Source organism: Pteropus alecto, unplaced genomic scaffold (assembly GCF_000325575.1).
Source record: "Pteropus alecto unplaced genomic scaffold, ASM32557v1 scaffold131, whole genome shotgun sequence".
NCBI classification, from domain to species: domain Eukaryota; kingdom Metazoa; phylum Chordata; class Mammalia; order Chiroptera; family Pteropodidae; genus Pteropus; species Pteropus alecto.
In genome coordinates, this window is record NW_006434709.1 from 19,427,555 (window position 1) to 19,439,056 (window position 11,502).

Here is an 11,502-nt window from a genome sequence, read left to right on the forward strand (position 1 = left end):
CCTCTTCACCCTTTTCCCCTCCCCCCTCCCCCCAACCCCCACCAAATGGAAAATACCTCCCGGGGCGGGGGGCGGTGGGGGCACGCCTCTCTGAAGGGCAGCCTACCGTGACCAATAGCAAGCGAGGCTCTGGAGAGGCGGGATTCCTAGTGGCCAATCCGAAGGCATGTAGGTGAAGGCCGAAGGAAGAAGCTAGGGAGCAAGAGGGGGGCGGCCCGAGAGTCAGGGAGGTCCGGCCGCTCGGATGCGCGCAGTGCGCGGCTGCCATTTTGGAATCGGGCAGCGGCGACGGCGGCCGGGTTCGGCCCGAGGGGAAAGGGAAGAGCCAGTCAGGTGGGAGAGAGGCGGTCACGTGGACTTGAGGGGCGGAGAAAAGCGGGCTCCCGCTCGAGGGGAGGGGTCGGCGGCGGCGAGTCACGGGGCTGAGGGTCATGTGGTGGAAGAAGGGCCTTTAGTGGGCTTGGTGGGAGGTCGGAGGTGGGAGAAGGAAGAAGGCGTTGTCTCTCGTTTCAACTGTTAGGGAAAAGGAAAGGAAAAATGATGAATGGGTGGCGTGAGTGCCGGGTCGGAAAATGTGAATGGGTCTCCTTAGCTGTCTCCAGCATGGAGCCTCCTCGTTAAAATATTCCAAGATCTACTAGAAACTGGGCACTTCATTTAATTCAAGTATTGCCATCTCAACTCCCAGCTGTCACAAACTTGACTCATAGATCGGATGGAGGGGTGTTTGTCTCCCACTTTTTCCTGCACTTTATATGGAAGGGCCCCCACCCTAGAAATGGCTGAAAGGGTAGAAGCACAGTTGAGGCATCGTGACGCTGCCAGGACTCTTACCATCTGGCCTTCCAGAAACCCGTCGTCCTTCACAAACTTAACGGACAATTCTGTTAGGCATACCATGATCGTGTTCCAACGCGCCCCAAATTTAACAAAAAACTTGCTTATGAGACCCTGTTAAGCTCTCATCCTTATTACAATTCATGCTTCAAATACAGGCTAAATTATACTCTCTACTAATCCATTGAAAGTGTGCCTCTTAAGGTTACCAGTGATACCCGTGACCAAGTTCAAGGGTCTCTTTAGTTCTTATTTGATATCTGTTGCAGTAGACTCTGAACTACATCCTTCTTGAAGCTTTTTCACCTCCCCAGTGCACCCCTTACCCCAGTTTCCCTGAAACCATAAACCATCAAGTTGTCTTTCTCTTCAGTTAACCTAAATCTGTTCTCTGTTGGTTCTTTAAGAGAGCCCCGGGATCTGATCCTTAGTCTTCTCCTTAGCAGTGCATAGTTTTTTCTGCTGCATACTTAGTGATCTAACCATTTTGATGGCTGAGTGTACCTTTAATGAGGTCCCGATCTGCATATATAAGTACTTTTGGACATTTCTGTCTCCAAATTGGAACTCAGATACTTTCAGAAGTCTACAAAACCTGCACTTTCTCTATTCCTTACCTTCTTGGATAACATCACCATCTATTCATTTAGCCAAACCAGGAAACAGGAACCTGGGAGTAATCTTCCAGGCTCCTCTTTCACTGCTGTGACACCTCCCTACCCCTTCTTACTTTGTCAAGTTGATTATATTTACTAAATGCCCTTTCCTCTTCATTTCTACAGCCACTGCCTCACCTGGGCCATTTATTCATTAGGCCAATATTTACTAAGCACTTTACTATGTGCCAGGCATTCTTTTAGACGCTTAGATATAGTGATGAACAAAACTGACAAGGTTCCTAAGTGAGGTAAAACAAAGAGTACATGAGTAAATTAGGAAATAAACAAGATAACTCAGGGGGTGCTAAGTGCTATAAAGGCCAAAAACAAACAAAATGGAAACCTGAAAGAATCTCCCGAAGTTGTTGCCCAGCTCTTCACCTCATTCTTCCCCCAGTCTCCCCAACACCTTCTCATCCTTTTTTTTTTGTTCTCAAAGAGATTAAGACTCCTTTCACCTGGAGTCTTGATTTCATTCCTTTTCATCTGCTAGAACTTTCCCCTATGTTACAGCTGCCTGAATACAAATCCCCCAACGAGAAGATAAGCGACTTTGAGGGCAAGGATCATGCCTTATACATCTTCGTGTCTCCTCAGGGCCTTGGTTCAGAAAGGTGCTCACCTTTGTGACTGTTAAATGAATTGGTGAATCCCCTGACACCTGAATCAGGCTGCCACAAAAGCATCTCTGGCTCAAATCAGAATAGAAGGTCAGTGAACTCACCTACTAGAGTGTAGTGGTAGTGACTGATGCCTCGTGGCAGAAAACGGTAATAATGAATGAGATCACCTGTGTTGGTCTCTTCCAGGCCTGGGATTCCATGATGCTGCACCCCATGCATGGCAGTAGTTGCTTCAGAAACATTATTTACTTGATAGTGCCAAGTACACATGGGCAATTTAAAAGTACTCTTTGTTTCTGGCCATGAGCTTCAAACCCAGAGGCCTCTGAGTGAAATTCCAGGTTAGGCTCTGCAGGAGAAGTTTGCTGTTGCCACTTCACTTTGTATTTGCAGGCCCTTGGGTGTTGCACCCCAACAGGGAGGGAGATATTGCCAGTTCTGTCATAGTCATTGCACTTAAACCCAAGTTCTGGCAAATGACAGTACGTAATTATGAAGTATTATTATGGTTTTTATCATTATTAGGCACCCAGCTGCCCAGCCCAGGAAACCACAGTAGTAAAACACTGAGAAGCCAAACTCCTCTCCCAGCTGGCATGAATCAATACCAGGTGTATTGACACATAGTCTTGCAGTTCTATTCATCAAAATGAGTCCTTCTATCCCCTCTTTTCAGCAAAATAAAACTTTAAATGAATGGAAAAAGGAAATGTAAAAAATGACCTTTGCCACCATCTTTAAATCAAGTTCCTTTTTTCCCCGTGTCCCTAGAACGATCTCTTCTCTTCTACGTATTTATTGTGTAAATCCTTTTCAATTTTATTCTTGACCTGCCAGTCTTCTAAACATCATTCCCCCATGTCTCCTGAGGATGTATTAGTTAGGGCGGGAGTATAGAGCCCAGGTAAGAGCCCTTTTACTTTCAAAAAAACTTATGATACAGACTAAATAATTCATAAAATGTAGTCAAGCTTGACAAGACATCTGCCTTTTATTAAGTGCCTATTCAATGCCATACTCAGCATGTTCACTTGTGCTATCTGACTTAATCCACATCACCCTTCAAGGTAGGTTTTATTATCCTCATTTTCTTCAAGGTCTCAAAGACGGTAAATGACAGAGCTGAGATTTCAACATAATGATACAAATATGATATTTGTATACTCATGGTAGATGTGTCCACACTAGTGGCTGAATATAGGTATCAGAATTCACTTCCTTTTATCAAATTACATTTTTTTTTTTTTTGTACGAAGTAGATTTTAAGCTGAGCACTGAAAGGACGATTCAGAATTGATGCTGAGGGAATGGTGCCAAACAAGGAGGCCAAATTGGCCATAAGCCTAAAATCAATCAATAAGGAAAGATTTCTTGTTCAGCAGTGAGTCATATTATATTCTTCAAGTACCTTTATTGTCTCAGCTCTTCCAAATGTGGAAGTCAACTTAAGTGTTACAAGTGTGAGCTAAGGATGGAGGAGGATGGTTTGGGGAGAGAATACAATTTTGGATCGAGAACTCTCAAATGGCCCATAAACTGGCACACCTAGCACTGGTTTCTGAAACAAATGAAACCATGGCAGTTTTCCGTGCTGCCAATCAGTTGTTTTTAACTGATGTTTGTAGAGCAATATCTCATTCTCTTTTTTCTAAAACAATTGATTAACAATTAAAAAAAAAAAACATTTAGCACTTACTATGTTGTATGAAGTGGTTTACTTATTTTTCGTTTTTAAAAGAGATTTAAGATTCAATAAAATGCACCAATTTTGTGTAGAGTTTGATCTGTTTTGAGACATGTATACTCTTGTAACCACAGTCATAATCACAAAAAAGAACATTTCCATCACCTCCAAAACATTTCCTTGTGCCCCTTTTGCAGTAAGAATTTTAATACAACTTGTATTTTGATGACTCCCAAATCTAGCTCTCCAGCTTCAATCCTGCTTTCAAACTCTAAGCCTATCTTTTTAGCTACCTGCTTGACATATCTACCTGGATGTTACAAACAGGCTCCTCAAACCAAAAATGAGTAAAAGATAAAGCAAATGCTTTATCTTAGTTACCAGAAAACCCTCATCTCTTTTCTCCAATTCCCGCCTCAAACTATTTTTCTGTATTCTTCAATTTGCTTGAGAGAATCATCTACCAAGTTGTATAAGCTAGAAATGTTTAAAAATAATCTTTTCTCCTCCCTCTTTTCCACCTCCACAAAAGTGATTCTAATTCACAGAAACATTTTGTAATCAGTCCTTTCCATTTTCATTATCCTTCCTCAGACACTTAAATACTCTTGTGCGATCTCAAAAACCGCCTAACTTATTTCTTCATGCTCCAATTCATCACTGTTTCAATCTTCTGCATTCAATGACTGCCCATTTGCATACAAAATGGCACTGAAAATCTTTCACCGTATGGCCCCAACTTCTCCTTCTGGATGCCTTTGCTCCCTGCCATGTGGAGCATGCTATGCATTTTCATCTTTCTCTCCTTCACATATCTATCTGAAATATGTCTCCTTCTCCACCTGAAAATTCCTGCCCATCTTTCAGAGCCCTATTTATATACTTTTCCTCATAAAACCTTCCCAGACCTCTCTAGATAAAAAGTCTTTCTCTTTGTTATACTTAACCTCCTATCGTATGTTGCACGTACATTTATGACACTGAATAGACACAGTAGTGAATAAAACAGGAAAGCTGAGTAAAAGAAATCTGGGTCTAACTTAAAAATCTCATTCATTACTTGCTGTGCCATCCAAGACAAGTCATATAACCTCTCTAAGTCTTAGTCATTTAGTTTATAAAATTGTAATAATAACAATTATAATAATACCCTACCTCATAGGACTCTTGTGGTGATCAAATGAAGTAATTATAAATGCGAACACGATTTGCATTATGTAGATATTAGATACTACAAAGTTGTATCTTTTGATAGATTTGAGCTTCTCGAGTGCAAAACTAATGTCTGCTCATCTTTATATCCCTTGTACCTAATGTAGTACCTGGGCCTGCCTGTTACCTAGATTGGTTTATGACATTTTTTGTAGAATCATATTCTTGCAATTAACTCTCTTAGCCTGTTTTCTAAAATGTTTCCTCAAAAGCTAAACATGACATCTTTATTTCTGTTTACAATTATTTATTGCCTTTATAATTAGTTACATTAAAAAGTCTCTAAAGAAATAAATATGCTATCCATGATTAATTTTAAATTCCTTCATTTATTCAACAAAAACTTTTTAGAGCCATTAATTGCTTACACTAGAGAACCTCCTCACTATTTGTGAATATGTGCAATAACCCACACTCTAGGTAAAGCTTTAACTTAACTCTATGAATGAAAGATAATAGTTGCCAGCAGGGTCTCTCGTTTGTTATTTCTTTGTTATTTCTAGGCACTGGTCATCTGGAGGCGAACGAGAGACTTCATTCATAGAACTTACATTATAGTGGGGACAATAAGCATAAACCAACAAATAAAGATATTAATCTATATAGTTAAAGGTGCTACACATAGGACAATGTTGAGTGTGAGGCTGATGTGACTAGAGTAGTCAGTGTGGCCTCCCTGAGAAAGTGGCTTTTGAGCATCAATGATGAGAAGGAGGCAACCAAATAGAAAGAAAGGAAAGAGCCTTCCAGACAGGGGGAAGATCACAGGCAGAGGCCTTGAGATAGGATCAGGCAAAGTAGATGTGAGGGACAAAAAAAGGCCGACGTCATGCAGAGGGAGCGCGGGGCAGTGGTAGGAGGTGAAGTCAAAGAAACAGACAGGAGCCAGATCATGTAGGGCTTGGAAGGTCAGAGTAAAAAGTTTAAATTGTATTCTAATTGTCATAAAAATCACTTAAGGGTTTTAAGTGGGAGTGCGATATGATTTGTTGTTAAAAAGATTGCCCTAATTGCATATGGAGAATGCAATCTGGGGGCAGTGGGAGAGAGTAGCAGAAGGCAAACTAGTTGTTTTGGTCTAGACTTGGTGATGTTGGTAGTCTGGATTAGGGTAGTAGTGCTAAAGATGGCAAAGAGTAATCAGTTTGAGGGTGTGTTTTACAGAGAGAACTGGAAGCTCTGATAGATTTAATGACAGTGAGTTAAGAAAGGACATTAAGATGACTGTTAGGACTATGGTCTAAGCAATTAGGTGGATGAAGTTTCAGTTTACTGAGTTTACACAGTGCCTGAAAAGGCACTGCATTAAGCTCCATACAAAGCTCAATGAATAAGACAACAGTCCTTGTCCTCAAAAAACTCATAGTCTAATGGGGAAGACTGCCTCCTACACTGGTGATTTCTGTAGGGTGTTTTAAGGACAATGACAGAATTATACAATGAGCATCAAGAAGGAGCCCCTAAGCCCAGAGCAGCTGAGTGAATCAAGAGTCTCACTCTCTTAGGAAAATAACTAGAGAACCTCCTCAGCATTTGTGAATATGTGCGATAATCCACATTCTAGGCAAAACTTTAATTTAACTCTTTATGAATAAAGCATAATAGTTGCCATCAGGATCTCGGTTTGTTATTCTGTTTAAGAGAAGTGGAGGGAAGGATATGGAAAAAGAACCAGGAGGATAAAGAGACTGGACAGAGGCAAAATACTTAGCTAACAGGAATGGGAGTTAGTATGGTCTGGGCTTCTGCTGCTGCCTGCCCGCTTCTCACACCCTACCAACAGTGTGCCTTCATTTGAGATGGATTCAGGTGTTTTGTTTAATTACAACTGTAATTTTAATAAAATTACCACATGATTCCTGAATGACTTCTCTTAAGCTTTTTTTCTTTTTGGTATTTAATTATTTATATTTGACCAGCTGATACATTCACATGTGAATGTGTGCCTTTCAAAGATCAAGGCAAAAAAAAAAGTTATATGGTGAAAAGTCTCTGCCCGTCCTGCTCCTTCCATCCAGTTCTCCATGCCCACCCGTACTCACAGGTAGAGATAACTATTTATATTTGTTTCTCTATGAACCCTTCTAGAATTTCTTCAAACAATTCAAGCAATTCTTGTATTTCTTCTCTTCCTGCCTTCTTACACAGAGGTGGTATATTATATCCCCTGATCTGCATCTTGCTTTTCCCTCTGACAGTGTGTCTTGGAGATCTTTCATATCAGTACTAAGAGAGCTTCCTTATTTTTTTAAACAGCCGCATAGCATTACACTGCAATATATGCCATAGTTTATTTAACCATTCCTCTATTGATGAACACTTTGGATGTTTCCAGTATTTACTATTACAAACAATGCTGTAATGAATAACCTGGCACATATGTCTACCGGTATATCCTTAGGATAAATTCCCAGAAGTCTCCCAAATAAAATCTTCCAAAGAAATGTTCTAAGATGGTGTGACTGGGTTTCCAAATAGAACCTCAGCTTTCCAAGGATTAACTCTCATATTCCATTAAGAATAGTTCTTCATTCTTTGGCCTATAAATTATATCTTTGTATTTTTTCCAGTAAAGACATTTAAAAATATATTTAATCTACTACTCCGGTGTAATAGTTGGCATGATGTCTAAAAAAAGAAGAGGAAGAAAGAGAATAAAATTCAGTTTGATTATGCCCCAGTTAATGAATTGCAAGCTCTGAAAAAAACTTGAGTTTTCTTAATTCAACATATCGAAACATATCTAAAAATGAAGTCTCAGATGGGGATGATGGGTTTGGCGTCGAGAACTTGTAAGGTGTACATTGCCCCAAATAGCTCTAGTGCTACCCAATCTCCAGGGCCAAATAAAATACTCCTTGGCCACCTTTTATTAGCATCCCTTTTCATCTCCCTTAGTAATTTTTTCATTTTTCCATAGTTACTTTGGGAAAATAGGTTTAAGGGCTTGGTAAATGGATGCACTTTGATAAATGTGCTTTATAATTGGGTCATGTAAAGTAAGTATTCTATTTTTACATTAGCTTCCTCCCCCCAACCCCAACAAGACTTTTTCTTATTTATTAGTTTACAGATACATGAGACCAGGGTAGAAGACTCCTAGGGTGGTTAATTTACATGAGATCTTTGGGAGAACATATACAGATGCAGAAATAATATAAGTGATATGTCAGCGAGAGCTGACATTTTTACATATATCCTAAGAAGCTAACTCAGCCATATTACTATTATTATTATTAGAAAATAAAATTATCTTTCCACATAGTACTTCTCTTTCGTTCTGTTCCATGTGTGTGGAAGTTTTTTAAAAAAATTATGGCATGAGAGAAAGCATTTAAAAATAAACCGTGAAGTTTACAAGGTGCAGTAAATAGCTATCCAGAAAGCTTTTCATAGCTCTAACGCTCTCTTCCTTGGGAATCACAAAATCTAGAAATTGTAGAACTGTCCAATCTCTCTGAAGAGTAGCTAGTCTCAGCTCTAGTTGAAATTATCTTCTATTTTAAAATGTTTCACATAAGGATATTATAGTCTCTCTTTTGGTCATTGCCTTCCCCCCGACTCCCCCCCGCCCCCGCCCTGCCCCCCAATCTGGTAAGAATTAAACACTATCCTTAAGATATAGCCAGAATTCCTTTTAAGTAAAAAGTAATACTTGATGAAATTATTTGAGCATCTGGTCCCTGAGTACCTGTAGAAAGCATCAGTTCTACTAACCAACTCTTATTTTATTCAGGGGACCGTGGTCTACCCTTACTCTCAGTCCATGGGCTAATAAATTTACCTTTTTGATTAAACTAGTTTGGTTTATATTTTTCATTTCTGGCAAGCAAAAGAGTTTTAGTTGATACAATATCTTCAAACAAAATTAGGCAAATTAAATTCATGTTGTTCCAATGGTTTGACAAATTACAAGATTTCCCCAGATAATTCCCAGACTCCTCTCTTCTTGCACTTGGAGTGACTTTACCATTGTAGCGTACCCATCCAAACAACAAGCCAGAGTTCTCTTCCCCTTTCCCCAAGGACTCCTCCAGTTAGATATTTAAACCCGGCCCACTGGTGAGGTAAAAGAAGGAAGGGAACAGATGGCAACCTGATTCATATTCCTTTTACAGGGAATTAAGCCAATTTATCTTGGGGGTCAGTTCCAGTTCAGTTTCAGCAGTGAATGAAAGTTGTTTGGATCCACTTCTGGTTCAGGCCTGTAATCAATTGCAATAATCCAAAATCCTTCACATGGGAAAATATTTTGGGGGGTTAAAGTTTTGTTCCAGTTTGAGAGAACTAAGTAACATGGAATCAAGTTGCACCTGTCTTATTAGGTCTTTGGTACTAAAAGAGGTAGCATATGGACAGGATCGGGAGGTGATTAATAGTATACTTAATTCTAAAATAATCAGCCTAGACTGCATCCATAATAAGCAGTGTCATAAAATCTACTCTTTGAATTTACTTTTAATAGTTCTAATCCACAGGAGAACACACTATCATATCATATAGTATCCACCAAATTTCTAAAATACAGATTGAAACATCTTTTGAAAATTTTGCCTCTTTTAGAAGAACTAGTATATTATAGGTGAAACACTTATAGCCTCTGTTTGAGAATTACTTCTAACTAAAGTGATATTCTGTCAATATCTTAAGGCAGTAAGACTTAGTGAGCAATTTGGGGACAGGATTATTCTCTGGAAAATGTTATTAAAAATCTAGGCTCATAGTCTACGGCCATGCCACCCTGAACGTGCCCAATCTTGTCTGATCTCAGAAGCTAAGCAGGGTCGGGCCTGGTTAGTACTTGGATGGGAGACCACCTTGGAATACCAGGTGCTGTAGGTGTTAAACAAAAAATCTAGGCTTATAGAGGGTATTGAGCTAAATGAAATAAGTCAGAGATAGACAAAAATCCATGATTTCACATACATGTGGAATCTAAAGAAGAAAATAAACAACAACAACAACAGAAATAAAATCATAGATACAGAGAATATTTTGAAGACTAGTAGATGGGATGGTGTTTGGGGGGATGGTGAAAAAGTGTAAAGATATTAAGAAGTACAAATAGATAGTTACAAAATAGACATGGAGCTATAAAGTATAGCATAAGGAAAATAGTTAACGATGTTGTAATAAATATGTAAGGGGGAAGAAGGGTACTAGATTTAGTGGGGTGATCACTTTGTGAGATAAAGAGATCTCTAATCGCTATGCTGTACAACTGAAACTAACATATTGTATGCCAAATATAATAGAAAAAACTCATTGAATTGTACAATGTAAATACAAGCAACTAATTGTCTTATATTTCAATAAAGCTGGAAAAAAATCTAGGCTCAGAATATTAATTAGACCATTTTTAAACTGCTTCAGATAATGGATATGTTCTGACATGAAGTATCCTTTGTTTTATTACTTCATTTATATATGAAGCTATATATATATATATATAATACTAATTATATAAATATAGAATATATAAATATGCTATATATTACTTATAATTTAATATGTATTTATTTTATATAAATAATTTCAAGACACTTACAAAATGTTCCAGGATATTTTTTTGATAGTGGGTTGTATGCAAACAACAGACAGAATGACAGATGCCATCTATATATTTTACAAAAACACCTCTTGTTTATGCATATGTAAGCAGGATGTCAGATTTGACAAGATGCAAAGAGATGTCTTACAGATGGCACACATGAGTGGGACAGGTCTTCCCAAACTGATAGAGCTTGTGAAAGCAGTTGTCATTAGTATGTGCATGTCTGTCACACCTGTTCTGCAAAGAAATTCCCATTTGTAAATATAAATCTTCAGAATTGGAACCCAGGGCTAGCTGAACTTAATTCAGTTTTCCATTAGTTCAGAAAAGACTATGACCACCAAAATGGATTGCATATCTTTTTGTGACTCTTCTGAGACCTTTACGTTTCCCCTGGCTCTGTGTTATTTGAAGTTAAAATTTGGAATTAAAATCTTTTTCCTTGGTCCTTGAAAAAAACCCATAATTAATCTTATAGCATTAAATTAATTGGTGATGTGCTTTGGAGGGAATAAACTCATGTTCTGCAAAAGGGCTTGGATATACAGAATTTCAATTCTTAAAATGATGTAATTTTCTATAATATTTAGCCTGCCATTTTTAGTTTGGTATTCATATAATAGGAGATTTCGAAGAAAAAGCTAAAGAGAGGATAATTTGCTTGGTAGTGCTTCTGTTCTTTTGTTCTTTTAGAATCTAAAATTAACCAACATCTGCAGTGTCAACAAGGACACCATATGGCATTCAAGTTTGTACTTTTCCTAAATAATGCATTCGAGGCAATGTAATCTGAGAGGAATTCTGAGATGATAATGAGTAGAATGCCTTAGATTGTATAGCACTTTATAGTTTCAAAGTAATCTAACAATTAGGACCTTATTTGAGCCTCACAACAACATTAAGAGGCAAGAAGATCAGAGATTTCTCATTCCT

The 11,502-nt window shown here is 38.5% G+C and overlaps 1 protein-coding gene, 1 long non-coding RNA gene and 1 pseudogene across 2 annotated transcripts in view; 2 read left to right on the top strand and 1 right to left on the bottom strand.

Annotated features, from left to right (window-relative positions):
- The window catches only part of SOCS5 (suppressor of cytokine signaling 5), a 49,613-nt gene extending 49,323 nt beyond the window's left edge, over window positions 1–290 (bottom strand). Inside the window, exon 1 of the mRNA XM_006909622.3 lies at window positions 107–290. The gene's annotated coding sequence lies outside the window, so the exon portion shown is untranslated. The remainder of the gene's footprint in view (window positions 1–106) is intronic.
- The window catches only part of LOC112477902, a 24,647-nt gene that overhangs the window by 769 nt on the left and 12,376 nt on the right, over window positions 1–11,502 (top strand). The gene's annotated exons all lie outside the window — the stretch shown is intronic.
- LOC112477932 lies at window positions 9,739–9,857 on the top strand (annotated as a pseudogene).